This window comes from Copadichromis virginalis, linkage group LG17 (assembly GCF_057382275.1).
Source record: "Copadichromis virginalis isolate Kocher_CV1m ecotype Utaka linkage group LG17, C_Virginalis_male_GT1.1, whole genome shotgun sequence".
Taxonomy (NCBI): Eukaryota; Metazoa; Chordata; class Actinopteri; order Cichliformes; family Cichlidae; genus Copadichromis; species Copadichromis virginalis.
In genome coordinates, this window is record NC_140634.1 from 17,764,658 (window position 1) to 17,786,063 (window position 21,406).

The 21,406-nt window shown below is 41.5% G+C and overlaps 2 protein-coding genes across 2 annotated transcripts in view; one reads left to right on the forward strand and one right to left on the reverse strand.

Annotated features, from left to right (window-relative positions):
- The window catches only part of LOC146689248 (histone H1.11R-like), a 191,684-nt gene that overhangs the window by 58,312 nt on the left and 111,966 nt on the right, over positions 1-21,406 (forward strand). The gene's annotated exons all lie outside the window — the stretch shown is intronic.
- The window catches only part of LOC146689252 (potassium voltage-gated channel subfamily A member 5), a 37,168-nt gene that overhangs the window by 10,950 nt on the left and 4,812 nt on the right, over positions 1-21,406 (reverse strand). The gene's annotated exons all lie outside the window — the stretch shown is intronic.

Consider the following 21,406-nt stretch of genomic DNA (forward strand, 5'->3'; position numbering starts at 1 on the left):
AAAAAAAGGTTTTATTTTTTCGTTTGTATTTTTTTTTTCAAGAAACTGTCTGAACTGAAATCCCATCAGTGTCATTGATATCAGTACTTTACTGTCTGTCAGAAACATGGGGCTATAATACACGGTGGCATTTCTAATGTCCTATTGAGTCAGCTGCTAAAGCTCAAACTGTTCATGTAAAAAGTACAGTTACAGGTGAACATGATCTCTCATTTGGTTTGTAAAATGTTCCTGTTCAGTGAGCAGAAGTGTATTTCTTTCTGCTCCAGTTCATTCTCTGGTTATTCAGCGGCCTAAGATGAATGAAGGAACATTCGGCGATGCTCAGCGTCGACACGGCCCACGACTTCACACCCTCGTCCTCTGTGAGAGAGAAGAGCGATGAAGATGAGCTGCAGTGAGACTGACTGCAGACGTGTTCAACAGAGTCATGAACTGATTTAATCCAACATGCTGCTGAACTCCTTTACATGAACGCTCAGATTCTGCAAGGGCCTGGACAGATCCAAAGGGACCAGATCGGTCCTGATTTTTCATTTTTATTCAACATATCACTTAACAAGAACAAAAGGGAGTAAGTGATCAGCAGGAGATATTTAACTGGAACTTGAACTTAGTGAACAGAACTTCTTTGGCAATATTGTAGATAACGTTAAACTTAATCATCATATCGGGCTCCTCTGATGACCTGTTTGCTGCTGCCTGCCACTGAAAGGCTGTGAGGAGAGGGGACACTTGGGTAGTGCATTTATCGTGGCATATAATGATCAGGAAAATGTCTAATTTTGTTGGGGATACCTACTTTGGCACAACATCTGCACTTTCAAATGTACACACATGTAGGTCTACAGGAATATCTGGACCAATCAAAGAGGTCCTGCCCTTGACTATCTCTGATTGGTTTAGACCACAATATGGGCATAATGTGTGTCTGTTGTTCACCACATGGAGACTTTCAGAGTTGCGGAGACTTTTTTCTTTTTTTTTTACTCGAACAGCTGGTCACACTGGTGTGACCTAGGATTTTGTTTTTAGTCGCATCATTGAGAACTTCCATGTGCAGGCAAATTGTTCGCATTCTAGAGCCCTGTTTTTATGTGGAAACTCGATCCGCACGTAAAAGTGAAAGTACAAACGAGTGAAAAGGAAAGAACAAACTGCCTTGGCTTAATACAGTTGTACATTAGGGATCTGCATACAGTAAAGTGAAGCAGTTTTACATAATTTAAGACAAATTTATGCATTTTCTGTCATAAACGGGCTGTGTTCAGGCAGGTGAGGACCCAAACGCAAAACTCAAAGAAACAGAACTCAACTCAAGATCACTGCATTATTGCAGGCTTAACACTGATACAGAACTATACTGGGAATGATAAACTGATGACTGAGGAACCACAGGGAAAATCACACAGCTTCAGGGATGAGACATTGACGGCACGACACAGAACTGAGGGAGACGTGGACATACATACACAGAGGATTAACGAGGGAAGTGGAAGCACACGGGGAACACAGGTGACGCTGATAATCATAACAAGACACGGCAGGAGCAAACACAACACTGACGCACACTGATGGGAGACTATCAAAGTAAAACAGGAAGTACACAGAGATGCAGATCAGAGGGCGAGAGCGAACACAGACATAGCGGGCTGGGGAAAACATGAAATAAAACACGAGGAGAAACGAGGACTCACAGATACACAGAGAGGGCACACAGGGGGTAAAGCCACGAGGGGAAATCTAATAAGCAACATCTTAACAGAACAACCTAGGAACCATGGAATAAATAAAGAACAAAATACAAAAACACAAGAAAACTAAGAACGCTGGGTCAAAATGACCCAGTACCATGACATTTTCCAGTTATTTCTGCCCAAACAAAAATATATATTGTGCTTCAATACATGCAACCTTAATCAATAAAAACAGCCTAAGCGCTGACTAAAATCAGAAACAAATCATGATGGTAAAGACTGTAAAATAAGGAGGGGATGTTTTTCTCATTATCATTCATTATTTTAATATGGCATTATTAGTTCATTAGAAGCATATAACCAGCTTTGCATTAAACATAAATTGAAGTTTTTGACCTTACATTATCCTTTGCATTACAGTGATTGTTATAACTTTAGTTTGATCTTTTCTTACAGGTACCAGAATAATAACATGATTTTCCATTGCAGATGTAACCATGATCATTCCATACACATTGCAGTTTGTTGCTTATTTTAGAGTTGTGCTCAAGTTAATTAAAGGTTAAAAGCTACAGCCAGCGCGAGTCTGGCTGATCTATGGAGGGCAAAGGCTTTGAGCTTGGAAGGCCGCACGCGCTTACACAGCACTTATAAGATGTTATTCTTGGTGATTTTGTGCTTAGTCATGTTCTAATATGTTTTAAGTAGAAGTAGCTGATCCAGCAATATTCATTTAATATTATATACTTGATTTAGAGCAATAAACACTGATGGTCTTAACAAATGAAAGAGTCCTTGTAGCTGCCATGTTGTGTCTTAGCAGGGTACAGACGGTTCCAGGAGACGGGGGCAGTCAGCGTCTGCCCTCGGGAAGGAGACAATGTTATTCTTTGTGTTAAATAAAATTGTCAACATTGATTGTATTACACCTGTCACTACGCATGAAGGGGCGTTCTAATACCCTGATTTCATAAAACTATGGTGATGTGTTTTTTGAGACGAGATCTGAGACTGTCTGCATACAGTGTCCATCTCCCACGTGTGTGATCATTAAATCATCGTTTGACTCAACCCGACCGGACCAGTGTTGTTATTATGGGTTTTTTCCTCTGGTGTCCATCCCCAATATTTTGAACTCGTAACAAGACCAAAGCAGAATGAATATTATATTAAAATCTGTTCATATTTCACATTTTTAGCTCGTCATGAATTTCTTCTGCCCATCAAACCACAAAATGCACCTTTAATGAAAGCCAGCATGCTGCCACGAGGCCCAACCCCCAAATATTCCACAGGAAACTAAAAATATAATAAGGTAATAATAAGCTTGGATAAGGGCACTTCTGGAAGAAGCAAGTCTGATTTGGCTTTTTGTAGTGATTGTGGAATCTCACACTGCACAGTGTCCTCCTATCAGCAGATTTATCCATCTGCTCACAGTAACGTCATGTGATGTCAGCACCTCTGAACAGAAACAGCTGTGAACTTGAATTATCTTCACATTCTCCTGGTAATCAAACGATAAAGCAGAAACTGGCCAAGACCAGCAGCGAACATGCGAGCAGCAGCCGTCATTAATGAAGAGTAAACAAAATCAAATGAAAGTATTCAGCGGTAGTCTTCCGTGAAGTCCTCCTCGTTAGTGTCAGAGGAAGGATGTTTACAGAGAGAGCTCAGAGGAGGTAAAAATCAAAAACGGAAGATGAGCCTGAGTCTTCGTCAGCTGCTGGAGGGATTAGAGAAGGAGGTGGAGGCTCCCGCCTCGTCAACCTCCATCAGTGCTGACACACATCTTTGACAGCGTCCTCAGCGGGTCGCCTCGAGGTTAATTGGAAGCCGCATCGTTAAAGATGGCTGGCCTATGAAACTCAATCAAGCGAGACCCATTGTGACTGGCTGCTGAGAGACCCAGCCTCCTGCGCCTGCCATTGGTGAGCCGTGACACTAACAGCAGCTCAACCCCAGATACTACAAACACACACACACACACTCTCTCTGTGTCTATTTATATCCGGGGTTAGACATGGTGAATATTATTACTGAGTAATTAAATCTGTGTGTTCATGCACGACTGATGCGGCACATGGAGTCAAACGTGCTGCTGTGGACTGTCAGCTGAAAAAACAGAAAAAATAAAAACACAGTGGCGTGACGCAGTTGTGCCACCTCGTCTGTGGATAATGAAACAGGATTTTCCCTCTTTGAGCCCCTAAAAATAGCTGCTTCATCCAGGAAGGGGGTCCAGCTCTGCCCAGAGCCACTGAACCAGGTCTTTATGCCATCACATTTTATTACTACAGCACTAGATTATGTTGCTCCACACTGATATCTTTGGTATAATCAGCAGAAGCCTGAAGTGCTGTTTTGAGTTAATATCATCCATTGGTTAGATTTTGCACATAAATATGACGCTGTGTTATAGTCACAGGGAGAAATAACTATTCTGTCTTGTTAGAGGAAAACATGTTAATTCAGCAGATGTCCCACAGAAAAGGAAAGTGAGGCCCTTCGTATGTGACCTCGGATGTTTGATGGTGATCTGGACAGACTGTGGCTGGAAAAGATCCGCCTCACTTTGACAACTGTACATCCAGTCCTCAGTAAACTGCTGATCCGGGTGGACGGCGGAGCCTCCACGGGCCTCCTTCACTGAGATGGAAAAGGCCTCAGGGCCTTCTTTGTGTCTGTGACAAACATCCTTGTCTCCATTCTCTGAGGCTGAAGGTGACGCACCGAAAACTGTGGCGAAGGCGTCAGCTTATTGAAAGCTTTATTTATAACAGTGGGCTCCTGATTTTGTGTCTGTAGTATATATTTGCTGTTACTCTAGAGATGAAATATCACAGCATGCATGCATCAGAATTTATTGACCACATGTGTATAGACACGCTTGGTTGGTAGGTGAGTTTAGGTTAACTCGTGGATTAAAGTCTTCCTTCTATCAACAAAATCCAAATCAGCAACTTGTTTGTCTTTCTTTTAATACTTCCTTACTTTGTGTCTACGAGTTAGTGCCAAGACCACCCCTTCCTGTTGCAGACACACATCTTTGATCAGATCAGCTGCTCCGGCTTCTTCCCACAGTCCAAAGCCAGGTTTTAAATTGGTCTCAGGTCTGAACGTGAATTACTGACTTTGTCCACGTGAGCAGACTAGCAACCAAGACACCTCTTCACCCACAACATGGATACACAGTGAAGTAAGTAGAGAGGAATGAGGCTCAGAAATGTCCTCACACAGCTGGGCACTGTGATGACCTTTATCTTGGAACTATTTTCAGCAGCGGATTAACCCAAATTCAGTGCTGTAGTGAAAGATTTTGGAAAAACACAATAATGCTTTAAATCCTGTAAACAAAACTATGAAATGTTAATAACGCTTCAGCACTAGTGAAGAAAACAAACAAAGTGCTGCTGCTGAACGTAAAGGAGAAGACGTGGGCTTCATTACACTTCCTACAAACACGCTCACTCATGAAAACCATGAAATATTGTAAGGTGATGGGTCACTCCCAAACTCTTTTGTGCTGAATAAAATAAGTTAGAGTGTGAACAGAGCAGAGAGGAAATAACAGCTTATCACCGAAACTGGAGCCAAAATTAGAGTCCTAATAAACATGCAGAGATGTCATTTGATTGCCAGGATATTTTGTTAGAGTTGTAGCCTGTTTTTCATGTGCCTCTGACAACAACAACAACTGTCTACAGAGACACCAAACAAGAGAGGTGGGCGGACTGACCCAAATATCAATAGTATCGATATCAACACTAGCATTGGTATTGAATTTATACTAGTGTGATAGGACCAACACTTTGATCCTCTGTGCAGCTTACTATTTTATTTGTAGCCTGTAACACATTTAATGGTGGGAACTACTGCGTTAGCGCAGTTAGCTCGTTAACGTGTTGACGCCGTCCAGCCCCATGCACAGGGCGATCCGCGGTAGCTCGTTAACGGAGATTTGCCGTGTTGTGGCGTTAACGTCATTTCAGATTAACGCTGACAGCACTAGTGGAAACACAACGAATATGACTGCACATTTACGCTAACATCATCCTAGTGCAAAGACAAGTGGAAGCAGACAAAAACAACAAGCAGGCATGCTACAAACTTTACCTGAGTCATTTAGACAGCCGTTAGCACATGATTCTCCTTATGGGGACCTGATATGTTTAATATGCTGCTGAGAATATAGCCCAGAAGAAGCGTTTAGTATAGCTTTAATTTTGGAAAGAGCCATTTCTCTGTAATAAACTCTCTTTTCCAAAGATGAGTGATTTCTCAATCAGATAGATTTATTTTTTTATCCCTTTGTTGTTTCAGCAACAACAACAAATTTAAAAACTGTACGTTTGAGTTAAAATATATTTATAATTTTAATAAATGAACCCTGACACCAAAGTATCGAACCGAACCGTGAATTTTGTGTATCGTTGCACCCCTAATATACACACACACACATATATATATATATATATATATATATATATATATATATAGATAGATAGATAGATAGATATGGTTGATCTATATATAGATCAGAAAAGGGAACCTAAGCAACTATTAAAAGGCACAAAACAGTTGTCACAAAGAGATAAAGACTGACCACATCAATTCACAAACATGAGGCACAAAGTTCACAAAGCAGCATATAAATGAAGTGCCAAAGGGTTACAAAGGCACGACAAAATACCACAAGTAGAAATTTTCCAAATTGTAATTTCTTGGTCTACAGAGAAAAACGTAACAGTGTTATATGATAAAACCCAAAATAGCTCCAGTATTTCAACCCTCGCTAAATGAAATAAGAGAAAAACAGCCGAGGGTTAAAAGTTAAGCAGCTCGAAACAGCATCATGAAGGCATCTGACATTTTGTAAATGTAGGTGTTGTGCGCTTATGTAACTGCATTAGACACATCACTAGCCTCTGCTTCCAAAGACAGCATTGCCACTGGGAAAATAAGGTAGGCCTTTATGAAACCGTGGCTTCTGTAGGTTGGATATCTGATTGGCTGTGAGCACCATCCTCATCATCACTTTGAGCAGCAGTGTAGGTGCCACAGAGCCCTGTGGCAGACAGTTATGGCGCTGCACTCAGAGCAGATGATGCAGAAGTGATGGCAGAAGCCGCTCATCTGGAAACGTTGCATTAAGTCAGTCTGGTTAGATAACGCTGGACTGATGCCTCTTTGTTTGCTTGTTTTCTGCATATTTGATCTTTCTCTCCCAGCTTGCAGAGGAACAACTGTCAAACTGCTGAAACGAATCACAAACCAAAAATAATCTGCAGTTAAAAGGTTTGGATGGATTTTTTTACACCTGTCACTTTGACCCTCTGTGATATTTGATGGCTCGTTTTATCACCGATGGTGTCCACATTTGTTGCACCTGAGCATTTAGACTATTAGGTTTTATATTTACATTTTCACCTTTGTCCATTTTATTTATAAAGCTATGTTTTAAAATTGCTTAATTGCCTTCAAATATAAACTAATGCTGTATGACTACATTATGTAAAATCTGCCAAATGTCAAAAGGATGGCAGGTGCATCGAGACAGGATACGTTTATGTTCTGGAAGCAAAGCCAATATAAGACATGCAAACAGAATGAGCCCAAAATCTAAACTTTTGCTTTAAGAATCAACTTCATAAATGTGCTGAAACATGAAGTAAGAATAACTGCACAGCTGAAACATAGTTTCATGCTGCAGAAGCCTTAAAACAAATTATTCTATTTGCAGAAAACGATTGAAAATCATAACTAATGACATCATAACATTTGAGAATATCTGCCATCAATAAAGGAAACAGTAGAGGAATAAAAAACACAAAGAGAAAGATTATAAAAAGTTTTCATACTGTGCTCAAACAGTTTGGTTAATGGAAAGTTAATTAAGACCAAAAATAAGTTTGGTATATGCACCATTACAGATCTGAGTCAGATGTGAACTTCATGCTTTCTCTCACCGGAAAGGTTTTTGGCTTCAAAGGTTTCCTACTTATTATTTTTACAGCTCGATAAAGACAATCCTGGTTTCTCTTCTCTGCTCTAACCTGTTCTGAGCAGACACCTATCCCACCTGCTGCGATGAGCCTGAAAGTTTACCCAGAATGCACTTTGGTTTCTGCTCCTCTATGACAGTTTATTCAGATTCTGATCGATCCATCGCACTGATGTTCACTGTCGCTCAGAGAACTAAAACCAGATTTTTTTCTTTGGTCTGTGATGCCTGCAGTGGGTGTAAAACTGATCCTGTTGCAGTTTATATCAGAGCTTAAACCAATTTGTCAGCCCTGAAAGTTTCATATGGAGCTCTGCTCTGCTGCACTTATGAAGTAATGAGAGATCGAAAGACTGGAAAACAGCGTGCTGTTTGTGGGCCTTCACGGCCTCATTAAATATACTGAAAATATGCATGAGCTGATGTGAGTAGGCCAGAGGAGAACTTCTCTTTGATACTCTATTAGGTTCTCATGCAGTTGTTATAAATAAAAGACATAAATGGCATCTTTGTCCTCCTGTCCCATCAACAGGTTACAGCAGGAACCTTTAAGTGCAGCCGGCCTCACAGAGACTGACTCTGTTCAACAGATCAAACTTCCCCTCCGAAAGTTCTGCTTCCACGTCCCTCTGAGCACCACTGGAAACCTGTTTATTTGCATTTCATATGTTAATTACTCTCAGAGACTGTTTGTCAGGGAGGTGACGCTATCGTGAAGTGAAATTACGAGGCAACCTCCCCCCCCCCCCCCCCCCCCCCCCCCCGGCTTGTCTGATGATCAGAGTTTATCCAGGAAGGTGCTGGCACGCAAGGCGGAGACACCGAGAGGGATTAATTAGCATTCTCAGCAGAGTTTACATATATTTGATTAATTTGAGCCCTCACAATGCTTTCCATTTTAAAGTTAACTGCTCTTCTCCAGGGCTAAACAATTAGGTTGCATAAGCTCATCTGAGTCTTACATTTCCATGTCACAGACCTCGAGCCAGCTGAGCAGCTCAGCTGAAAACCTTTAATTATCACACGCCAATGAGGCAATCATTTTCTATTTACTCATGAACTCTCTGCTACGCTCACGGCTCCAGTTAATGACCCGGTACAGCCCAGGTTTAAAATAACCTGTGTCAACTCCACGCCGGCATCCGATCCATCTTTTTTACGTAATTGCAGGTGTGCATCCACTCTGCAGCAGTGCGGTGCTCTCAGACAATATGCTACTGGTTTAGTAATGCAAAGCCTATTAGGATCCAAGTGGAGACACACAAAGCAGGAGGCAGACATGATGAACAAAAGGTGAGCTTTACTTCTGAGGTGCGAAGACGCCAACACAAACTCAAGAAACGACCAAAGACGGCAAATGCAAAACCGCAAGCAGGCCGACAACCAACAAAGACCCAGGTAAATGCAATGAGGGAGGGGTGTCCAATCACAGATCTGGGCAGTCCTCATCGAGGCCTTCCCCAAACCGCAGCTCATTTCTTGATTAAGCCATTCGCCTTTATCTACTAAAAATGCTACCAAACCTAAAATGAGGATGTGGGCCCAGCTATTGAATAGCATATGAATGCCAACCTTTTTTCAGTGTGCAGCATAATCATAAAGACTTCAGTCCCTCACAGCAGTGACTGCTGCAGGACTTGTCAGTGATCACTGAAGGAGTCCACAATAAACCAAACACGTCATCATCTCTGAAACATTTGTTTCCTAAACTGAACTGAACTGTGAGCCGGAGACTCTCGTGCATGAGCGTAGCTCCAGAAGGACATCTGGGTCCAGATTATTTGGATTAGTTCTTATCTTGAGATCATCCTGATGATTGCTTCACACTCAGCAATGATGCTCAAGAGGCAGTGAGTCAGGAGAGTGAGAATAAACACGTCTACAAATGTAATCAATGAGGGAGCAGTGCCACCGCTGACGACTGTTTCAAACTTCACGGCTCACCTGTGCACTGACACTCCACGGCTGCTCCTCAAGCACTTTGAATGATTTAATGTCTTCAGCTTCAAAAAATGTTACTGCTTTAATAAAATTACTTTAGTAGTTCACATTAAAGTGACACTACAGCGTCTTTAAGTGCGTCAACTTCTATATTTTGTCATATCCACTCAACTTTAACAGCTTTCAGTTTCATTTGAAGCTGACAGGATTCACCTTCAGCTATCACTCCAGCTCTGACTGACAGCTCAGCCTCAGCTGGCATGTTGATGATGTTCAGTGTGTTAACTCATTTCAAAGCTTCATCTTTAGCTTGTCTTAAACATCTGTGAGGACTTCAAATATACCACAGCTCACTGTTCAGCTCTAACACAAAGCATTAACCTCAGCTGCAGCAACTGTTTATCATCGAACTGGGCTCCTGGTCATACCTGAGATGCTGCAGAGCTTTTGTTCTTGTTTAACGTTTACATAACATTAAGATAACTTTCAGCCAGAAGCACGCATATTTGCTCATCAATCTGAGTCACAGGTGACTGAGTAGCTTCATTGGCAGGTGAATTTAAAGTCTGCCCGTGGACACCTGTGCTCCTCTGCCTACGACTGCTCTTCCATACAGGAGCTTGGTTCTTATGCAACGAGAGGCTTAATAAATCCTCCACACAGCACAGAGATTACTGTCAGCAGAAGAAGTAATGGACAAAGCAGCTGAAATGTGAGGAAGAGAGCAGATTTCTGCACTCAGCTGAACTGTATTAAAAAAAAAACACATTTCTGCCCCTCAAAGATGGATTCATCAGTGATGCAGTTTTTTAATCACACCACGAGTCCGTCCAATCAGGAATCATACAGCACGACATGATTCAGACTAAAGTAAACAGTACGTAATCGTGGTGCAACGTGGAAGTATTTCATGATATGTGGTGACCAGTTTGTGTCCCCATCACATGTTCAGACTGTGCTGGGGTCACAAATGTGAACAGGTGGACAACAACTCATCTACCCTGGGAAGTTGACGGGGAAAAGTGGATTCTCGTGATTCTTATCAATGCAGGAAACATTTTTTTTCACTCCCTGACTAATCAGTCACACTAATCTTTAGAAATGGCACTCACTTAAATTCAAACAGACTCCCTCAGAGTCAGTCAGAAGCCATGCAGTTTCCCCCTCCTATTGATGTTTTCAGTCACACAGCCTCCAGGTGTTGGTTCTGTTTAATATTTTTCCTTCATAACTTACATACAGCCAATATCCAAATAAAAGTTTCAGGGCTGAAAAGCACATTTAAGCTCTGTTAAAAACTGAAACTCAATTAGTTTGACTCCCACTGCAAGCTGTGACGGATTTGTCTGAATGACTACAGATCTCCTCTCTCATTTTCTGTGCATTTTAGAGAGCGTTGAGCGGTCACTGGCAAATTGTAAACTACAGAGTGAACAAAGTGTTACAGTGAGTGAAGTAGTTTGTTTTCTCAGTCTGTTCTGCAAGGTCTTCGCCTATAGCTCTTACAGGTGTTCTGATTTAAAGGAAGCTTCCTGTCCCCACACAGAGGTTAAAGGTCAAACCTGAATGAAGATCCAAAGGCTCTGAAAACACAGAGGCCATAGAAATGACTCTTTTCCTCCAGAGTCATCGCCTTCACTCGAAGGATGAGCTCAACCCCATCTTTGCTCTCTCACTGCTCTCACACTTTTTTCAGGCAGTGGCCGAGGTTGCAGCTGAGCACTGAGTGTGTGTGTGTGTGTGTGTGTGTGTGTGTGTGTGTGTGTGTGTGTGTGTGTGTGTGTGTGTGTGTGTGTGTGTGTGTGAAATATATTTATATGAGTGTACATGTTATGTAACTTCCTCATTGCATTGTCTCTCCTGCTCCCAGCGTTTTCCTGGCCTGTGCACAGCAGAGCAGAGGGGATCAGAGTCCTGTTGGGGGGCTGCAGAGCTCATCTAATCACCTCAGCCGATTCAGAGCAGGCTCCGCAGCCTTCCTGCCTTTTGCTGTTAGTTTTAGTGCCAAAAGCTTCAGTAATGTGTCCACAGCTGAGCCTCATGGTCACATATTTGCTTCTGATGGTCGTGTTGTAATTGTGCTAATCACAGAGCGCTGTAATTAGATGTGCTGCTACAGCCCCACTAATACTTCCTGTGTTGCTTTTCTGTCATGCAAAGTCTTAGACGCCCGCGGATTTCGTACATTTATTAAAAATAGAAACAGGATAATGTAAATACTGCACACAGTATGTGTGTTATCTGAATTTGTGGGACAGTGGCTCAGATTAGTCAGGGGTGTCTTTTTAGCATCTCTCGGCTCTCAGTGAAATGAGATGTCAGTCAATCTGACAGCTGCGGATGGGTATTTTTGCCGGCATGCAAAGTTTTTTTAATCTCCTCCAAGTTTTTGAGGGCACAGCTTAAACTTCAGGCTCAAATACTGGGAAAATGTTCAAGGTCAGACAAAAGATGGAAGAAAAAAGAGTGCAGTGACGGCTGCTTCCTCACATCCAGACATCTGAATCCACGTGTCTAATTTTCTGTGCCAACAAAATCCTTCAAGAAGAATATCTGTTCATAGTAAATAAGGCTGCAGTACATGTGTTATATAAGACACTTTCCATCCGATTTTCAATTGTCCACCCAATATGATCACATAAAAATATAAATAAAAAGTCACGATGGACAAACACAGATACCGCTCTCCATGCTTTTATTCCTGGACATTATTACAGCAGCTTTGCATATTCAGTGTTCATAAAAATCCTTCTCTCACACTGTCCGAAACAAGCTGCTATAGCTCCTCTTCCTTGACTTTCTTCTTATTGGCTGCACTTGTAAACAGGTTTGGACTGCAGGTGGGTGGGGCTTCTGTGCCTGAGATGATCATGATATGGATAACCTGTCTCTGTGACATAATTCAGAGCAAAGAGTAGAAAAAGCTGTGCGAAACTGAGTATTCAGAGCGCTCTGCAGCATGAACTTTTGTTCACAGGTTTTACTATCTCTGCACTGAGCTCATTATTGGAGGCTGAATATATGACAGGAAGTAAGGAGAAGCAGGATAGGTCCCACATAATCTCAGGAGAGAGCTCACCTGACCTCTGAGCTCAGTGAGCTCTGTCCTGGTGATGATGGTCAGGTCACAAAGGAGCAGGACGCAGAAAAGATTTACCATAAGGTTCCCGTATGGTTTCTTTCACAATTAAAGCATTAAAGCATAATTTCAAAATAAAATCAACAGGACAAGCTCGAAATGACTGTAGGAAAACATCCATAAAATAAACAAATGTGAAAATGGGAATGCTCATTATGGTTAATTATGGTGATTCACTACAGTATCTACTGTTCTCATGACTAGAAAAGCATTTTTTATCTGCTAGATTTGCCCAGAATAAATCTGTTAATGCGTTTCTCACTTATAGTAATGGATTTGGTTCAGTAATGCCTAACATCGAGGACTTCACAGCAAAAAGCACAGATTACTTTTCATTGAAACTATCCAGCAGGAAACTGAAGCCCGTATCAGATTTTCAGGGATGTTTTCATGGATCTGTGGATGACACTAAGCCCCCTCCTCGACACTGTTTATTCAGCTGCCAGCAGCAGACGGCTTCCCCTAATTGGGAGATCGGCCGCCAGTTCACCAGATTACAGGACGACGGCGGTGCTGCCAGAGTTTATGACGCTTGGACGGTGTCCCGGTGCTACGGTTATATCTGGCTAATTGATGCATCCAGCAGAGCAGTTTAGCCCAATAACAGCAAACAGCACAGGAAAGATGGGAATGTAGATCAGAAGTTTGTGACCACCTGAGAATCAGTAGATTGAGATTTTGTCCATTTTAACTGTGTTTTACTTCCTTTAAATATATTAAATATATTTTTATGTCTGTCAAGTCTGGTCCCTTTAAATAGTGTCAATTTTGTCTTTCTCTATGAAAAACAATTTAATATTGTTTATTCACACCTTTATTTAAATATCAGTGGATGTAGAAGTATTAGGCTGACCTTTGTTGAAATCATTGATGAATTGATGATGGATATTGATATTGATATTAAAGTGGAGTTTGGCATCTATTTCTCTTTTATTCCATTTTCATAAAAGGTTTTTCTGTGACATATAAACTGAGTTTCAACAACAGCTTTAAGGTCATCAGGCCCACCCCAACTCAGAACAATCAGATAAACCAGAACTGGATCTCACCTGGGCCAGCGTTCATAACTCAGGTCCAGATCTGGCCCACAAGTTGGGGAGCGATACTACAGGGAGTGCAGAATTATTAGGCAAATGAGTATTTTGTCCACATCATCCTCTTCATGCATGTTGTCTTACTCCAACCTGTATAGGCTCGAAAGCCTACTACCAATTAAGCATATTAGGTGATGTGCATCTCTGTAATGAGAAGGGGTGTGGTCTAATGACATCAACACCCTATATCAGGTGTGCATAATTATTAGGCAACATCCTTTCCTTTGGCAAAATGGGTCAAAAGAAGGACTTGACAGGCTCAGAAAAGTCAAAAATAGTGAGATATCTTGCAGAGGGATGCAGCAGTCTCAAAATTGCAAAGCTTCTGAAGCGTGATCATCGAACAATCAAGCGTTTCATTCAAAATAGTCAACAGGGTCGCACGAAGCGTGTGGAAAAACCAAGGCGCAAAATAACTGCCCATGAACTGAGAAAAGTCAAGCGTGCAGCTGCCAAGATGCCACTTGCCACCAGTTTGGCCATATTTCAGAGCTGCAACTTCACTGGAGTGCCCAAAAGCACAAGGTGTGCAATACTCAGAGACATGGCCAAGGTAAGAAAGGCTGAAAGACGACCACCACTGAACAAGACACACAAGCTGAAACGTCAAGACTGGGCCAAGAAATATCTCAAGACTGGTTTTTCTAAGGTTTTATGGACTGATGAAATGAGAGTGAGTCTTGATGGGCCAGATGGATGGGTCCGTGGCTGGATTGGTAAAGGGCAGAGAGCTCCAGTCTGACTCAGACGCCAGCAAGGTGGAGGTGGAGTACTGGTTTGGGCTGGTATCATCAAAGATGAGCTTGTGGGGCCTTTTCGGGTTGAGGATGGAGTCAAGCTCAACTCCCAGTCCTACTGCCAGTTTCTGGAAGACACCTTCTTCAAGCAGTGGTACAGGAAGAAGTCTGCATCCTTCAAGAAAAACATGATTTTCATGCAGGACAATGCTCCATCACACGCGTCCAAGTACTCCACAGCGTGGCTGGCAAGAAAGGGTATAAAAGAAGAAAAACTAATGACATGGCCTCCTTGTTCACCTGATCTGAACCCCATTGAGAACCTGTGGTCCATCATCAAATGTGAGATTTACAAGGAGGGAAAACAGTACATCTCTCTGAACAGTGTCTGGGAGGCTGTGGTTGCTGCTGCACGCAATGTTGATGGTGAACAGATCAAAACACTGACAGAATCCATGGATGGCAGGCTTTTGAGTGTCCTTGCAAAGAAATGTGGCTATATTGGTCGCTGATTTGTTTTTGTTTTGTTTTTGAATGTCAGAAATGTATATTTGTGAATGTGGAGATGTTATATTGGTTTCACTGGTAAAAATAAATAATTGAAATGGGTATATATTTGTTTTTTGTTAAGTTACCTAATAATTATGCACAGTAATCGTCACCTGCACACACAGATATCCCCCTAAAATAGCTAAAACTAAAAACAAACTAAAGACTACTTCCAAAAACATTCAGCTTTGATATTAATGAGTTTTTTGGGTTCATTGAGAACATGGTTGTTGTTCAATATTAAAATTACTCCTCAAAAATACAACTTGCCTAATAATTCTGCACTCCCTGTACTTGGGCTGCCTCTGAATAAAATGTATTCATGTAAACCAACTGAAAAAACAGAAGTGGCCCTAATCCTAGTTTACTAGGAGCCTGTGCCAATTCGCACATCTATCTCCCTCACACACTGTTAAAACTGATGACACTTGTTGGTTCACCCCTGTTTGCAGTGAAGGATGTCATCAGTGCCACATCAGTGTGAGAAGCTGACCCACGTCTGCATGAGGTCTCAGCCTTTAAAGCAGAGACAGAGAGAGATTTTCAGTGTTCAGGCAAATATGTATATTTCATGCTGGCTGATGAAAGTTACATCATACCACTGAAAGCTTAAGAACAGGTACTAAAAACATTATCTGAAGAGCTTTGAGTACTTTCTACTTTTCTACTATTTACAGTCAAATTAGTGTCTCAAAGCATATTACACCAATCTGACAAATCCTGTTATTCTGTCTTTGAACAAAGTGAGACATAAAGATGTGTTAGTTTCAGAAAATACCGTCCAACTTCTATAAAAGCATGAAACGTTCAATATCCAGCAGCTCTAAAGCAGTATAGTATTGAAGGTGTTTATTAGCCTAGAGCCAAATTATTAAAAGACGTCTGATCTACAGTGCTGTCAGGCTTTGGAGAAAGAGAGAGGGCCCAGATGGAGGAAAACTAGACCAGTAAAGCTCATTATGAGTAAAATGTTAACAATCTGTGCTGCACAAAACCTTCATCACCATCACCAACGATTACCAAAACCCCCAAAATATGAAGACTACTGTGACAGCTCCAGGACACGTTTGCCTCAGCTTCGCACATCTTAATGTTAGCACAAAATTCAAACATTAAGACTTTAAACGGTGGAGTCCAGAAAATAGTGGGCAACAGCAAGGTGGTTACAGCCATCTTTTATATACAGTCTGTGATTTCATGCCATATTTTGTTGATGGACATCTGGCTTGGCTGACATTTATATTTCCTTGAGCTACAGAAATGTTCATGTCTATTATTGATTATAAACAGACTTTAAAACGATCAAATAAACAAACAATTAACCTCTAGAAGAAGTGTTCAAAGATATTTAGCCATCATTCAGAGCCTTTCTTTAACAAGCAGCCAGGAGTGCACAGAGGAGATGGTGATGAAGGCTGTAATTACCCAGTGAAATCAGATGAAAGTAATAAAGGATGCAGGCTAGCATGTGCATTGGCTTCTGGTCGACTGCGTCCAGATGCTGCACTGTTGGCGGCGTGTCGGTGTAGGTGAGGCCATGTGGATCTGCAGGACAGATTTTTGTCCTGCAGCTTTCTGGTTGGTGAAAGGTTCGCACAGCAGAAATTATGCTAAACGACCGTTTTCTCCATGAAAAAGGCAACTATCATCATGGCTACAGAGGCCTCAAACGATGGCGAGTGGAGATAAAAATGGATAAACAGAAAAGTTACATAATCTAACTGGATTCAGGCAGCGAGGGGACCTGGATCGTTCACAAAGGTCAGCAGAAGAGCCCCTGAAATGATTAAAGGCAGGAGGGGGCAGCTGATGGATGATGAGGTTTGGAAAGTTGAGCCAAGATGATTAGGTAGAAAAAAATGTCTGCATATCAGTGACTCAGGGAACATCTCCTTGATTCTTTTATCCTCTGGATAAATATTCTTTATCCTGTTATTGAATCAGAGCCTGAAAAAGAAGGTCACTGAGTCACAGCATCCATTTACGCTATGAAAACAAGTTGACTGTATAATCAATCAATCAATCAATCAATTAATCAATCAATCAATCAATTCAACATCTAAGGCCGACATTTTCTGCTTCTCTTTATTTCCTGTATCTCCTGCAGTAAGCAGGAAAGCACAGGAGCCCCACCAACCTGCTTTTCTGTTTACTGTCACCATCATCTGTACCATAACACACACTGAGCATGTGTGAAAAGGGCTTCCTGCTCCTACCCTTCACAATAAAAGCCCTCAGTATGTATACAACATGTAGGTTTGCAGAAGTGAAGAAGGTTTTTGCTGATAAGCAGATGAGTAAAATGAGTTACAGAAGGATGGTGAAGCAGTTTACTGCAGAGCCAAGTTTAACTTTAGTTTTACCAGCTATGAAATACAGGATTCAATATTTTCTTATAGGAATTGTATTTTCCAGATAAAATCATATTTTTTTAAGTTCTTGGAAGCTAATTTCTATTAGCCCAAAAATGATCAAAGAACTTCAGTATCAGATATTGATATTAATTATTCAAAGCTGCTGTGGAGTCAAAAACACACAGCTGGAAATAATCAGAATAATTCAGCTTTACATTCAGTGTAAAATAAGTAAGTAGGTAAAGTTTATTTATTAAGCCCTTTTCATAGACAGGTAGTCACAAAGCGCTGCACACAAAGATTAAAATAAACAGTACGATAAATAGCAAGATGCACAATATACACAATATAAGAGGTTAAATGTAAATTAAAAATGTAAAAAGCGTTGGTCAACCGAAGGCTTGTTTAAACAGTAAAGTTTTTAACTACTTTTTAAAGGATTCCACAGAGTCAAACAAACGCAGTTGTAGAGGTAGACTGTTCCACAGCCTTGGTGCCACAGACTGAAAGGCTCTGTCCCCTTTCATCTTCAGTTGTGTTTGGCGAGCAACCAACAAACTCTTAGTCTGTGAGCGGAGACAACGAGCAGCAGTGTATTTTGTGAGAAGTTTGGATAAATAATCTGGGGCTTGGCCATGTACTGCTCTGTACGTTAAAACAATAATTTTAAAACAAATTCTAAAATCTATTGGGAGCCAATGTAAAGAACATAAAATAGGAGTAATGTGAGCACGCTTGCGAGTTAGTAGTCTGGCTGCTGCGTTTTGTGTAGCTTGGAGGCGGGAAAGCGATGATTTATCCAAGCTGGTAAACAGGGAATTACAATAATCTAAACGCGATGACACAAATGCATGGAGACAGAGATTTTACGTGTGAGTCAAGGCCCAGAGAAGAGTCAAATATTACTCCAAGATTTCGAATATTTGGCTTAGCAGAAGGACAGAAAGGGGCAAGAACCTGACTGATTTTAGAATATAGATCAGAAGGAGCTATGATCATGGTCTCTGTCTTGTTCATGTTTAAAACAAGGTAATTGTTAGAAAGCCAGTCAGAAACCTGAGTTAAGCACTGGACTAGGGTGGACAGCCTATCCAGCTGATGAGGCTTAAAGGACATATATACAGCTGAATGTCATCAGCATAGAAAGGATAAGACAGATCATTAAAAGACTGAATAATGCCAGCTAAAGGAAACATATAAAAAGAAAATAATAATGGACCCAAAACTGAACCCTGTGGAACCCCGCAGGTTAGGGCAGCAATGTTAGAGGAGAACCTGTCAGTCCTAACAGAAAAGGTCCTACCTGATAAATAGGAAGAAAACCAGTCTAAGGCGGTGCCAGATATACCAGCCAGAACTTTCAGCCTGTTAAGTAGGAAAGGTCACTTTATTCACTCGCACTGTTGACAAGAAGAACATTGAAACACTAAATTTAAAGGCTAATTTTATCCAAAGCAAACAGACTTTCACAGTCCTTCATTCCCGCAGAAGGATGATCTCGGACAGCTCTAAGATCACAGTAACACCCCACATACCCCAGCTCCACAGTTTGATTTTGTCTAATTCCTGTGTCTACATGACGACTATCGAGTACAAAGCCGGCTCTGAAGAAATGGTTCCTATGTTTGCTGTGGATGACCCTCACTGCAAATCCATGACTGTGAGTCAAATGTTCTCATCCAACATCAGCAGCCAACATTAGGTATAAACGGTGACAGCGTTGTTTTAAGCAGTAAGTAAAGAAGGGTTTCTCCTCCAGCTGCTTTTCAGGCTGTCTCTCACAGGCAGACAGTTGTTATGATGTGCCAGTGATCATAAGGCCTCATAAATTGGAAGTTATTACAAAGGAAATGGAGAAAGTGATAATGCAGCCATTAATACTCATTTAGATGCTCATTGTGCAATGGTGGAGCTTGAATCTTAAAAAATGTACCTTTTTATTCTGATGCCAGAAGCAGAAAGTTCACTTCTGGATTCTCTCTATAAAATTGCCTCCTGAAAAGCTCGGGCAACTGATTGGTTAGCTGAACTGTCAGAACTGAAGTTTACCTTATATGGTCTCATATTGAATTCATAATATGTGGGGCTTAATATGCTTAAAATGAAATGCTATTTTCACATGTACAGCAACCAACCTGCAGTTCCTGAGTTCCTCAGTCCCCAATCCCATGTTAAAGCTTCACAGCCGAAATAAACATTATTACAGCCTGACACACAAATGGTTTTCTCTCTGTGGATAATTTCTCCTTTCATAACAACAGTTTTAAGATAAAATTGTATTAAAGCTTAAAGTTTGGGTTATTAGGGGCTTGGCCTCTTTGACTGACAGTTAGATGGTGATGCCGGTGGCATGAACTGCTAGCTGTCTTTAACTGGACCTCTGGACCGTGTTTGTGCTTGTTGGAGCCTTTTGGAGCATTTTTAATGACATCATGTGACCAATAACATGGCTGCTGTGAGGTTTCTGTAAGTTCCAGTTTTGGTTCACATTGAAGTTCTACCTTAAAGTCGTGAACTCTGGGTAGTGACTGATAGAATGAAACCAACCTGGGTTACGTCAGATTCACATGTACTTGTCTGTAAGAAAGACTTTACTAAACACGTAGGAGCTTCTTCTTTCTGGAACTCTGCTTCTTCAGCATGTGGATCAAATAAGCAGACAACACGCTTTCACTCCCAAAGCGTAACATTTTATGCTAGGTGACAAATTGTCTGTATATTACACTTTCAGCCACCCAACAGGTCCCTATATTACGAGTTCAGAAAAATGAGGAAACATGAGAACCGTTTGGAATGAATCTACACATGTACTTTTATTTTACTTAAATCACTTTGGAAAACACTATCTAACATGATTAAGGTGGTGGTTAACAGTTATGGTTAAGGTTAGCGATAATGTTAGGGTGAGGGCTGGAATACAGGGCTGGAACATGTGTTATCGCAGGAGCATCATTCTGTTTGCACAATCCAGCACGCAGCATAAGAACACAAACCATCACCTTTCGCGTTCCCATGGAACGCCTCGGGGCGTGACAAATCATCAGTATATTCCGCGTCGGGAGTGAGAATGGGCTGGAGCAGACTGTGAAATTGAACTCGAATGTTCAGTGGTCAGCTACAGAAATGAGGAGCTTTGGATTTAAACTGCTCTCGATATTTGAGGTAACAGACGCAACTACTAATAGAAGGCAAGATATTGCTGACTAAACTAAAGGCTGTGTGGGAAATGTAATAGAGTATTATGTAAGCATCCATCAGCCACAAACTGATGCATGAACAGCCAGTAGTTCTTTCAGTTGAATGTGCTTTAGGACATCCACACGGATCTCGTAGTGTTGCTTCTTTGTGATGGAAGCAGCTGAGGTGGTTCAGACGTTATGAAGAGCCTTTCTGTGCTCTCCCAGCTGGGAGGAGACCCCGGGGTAGACCCAAAACTCTCAGGAGAGATTATATTTAACTCCTCTGGTCTGAGAACACCTCGGGATCCCAAAGGAGAAACTGGAAGGTGTTGCTGGGGAATGCGACATCTGAAATATCCTGTTTAGCCTGCTGCTGCTACCCGACTTCAGACAAGCTGAATATAACTGACCGATTCAGACAATATTCTCCTTCAAACTAAAGAGATGTGGTGGTTTCCTTGTGTGCTGTTTTTGTTTGCTGGACAGGATCAGGCCAAAGGAGGAAGCTGCTTTATAATTAGGGATGCAGATTTTGTGATGTGCAGTCTCTCCTAATTTTGATAAAAACCTCTATAAATATCTAAAGTGGACTTGTTTGGTGCATTAAGATGCCCCCATCGAACCTCCAGCGCTCCCCGGTTTCCCAGGAAAAATGTGCAGGAAGCTCCCAGCTGCTTCAGAGATAATACCCAAAGTGACAGCTGATGGCTTC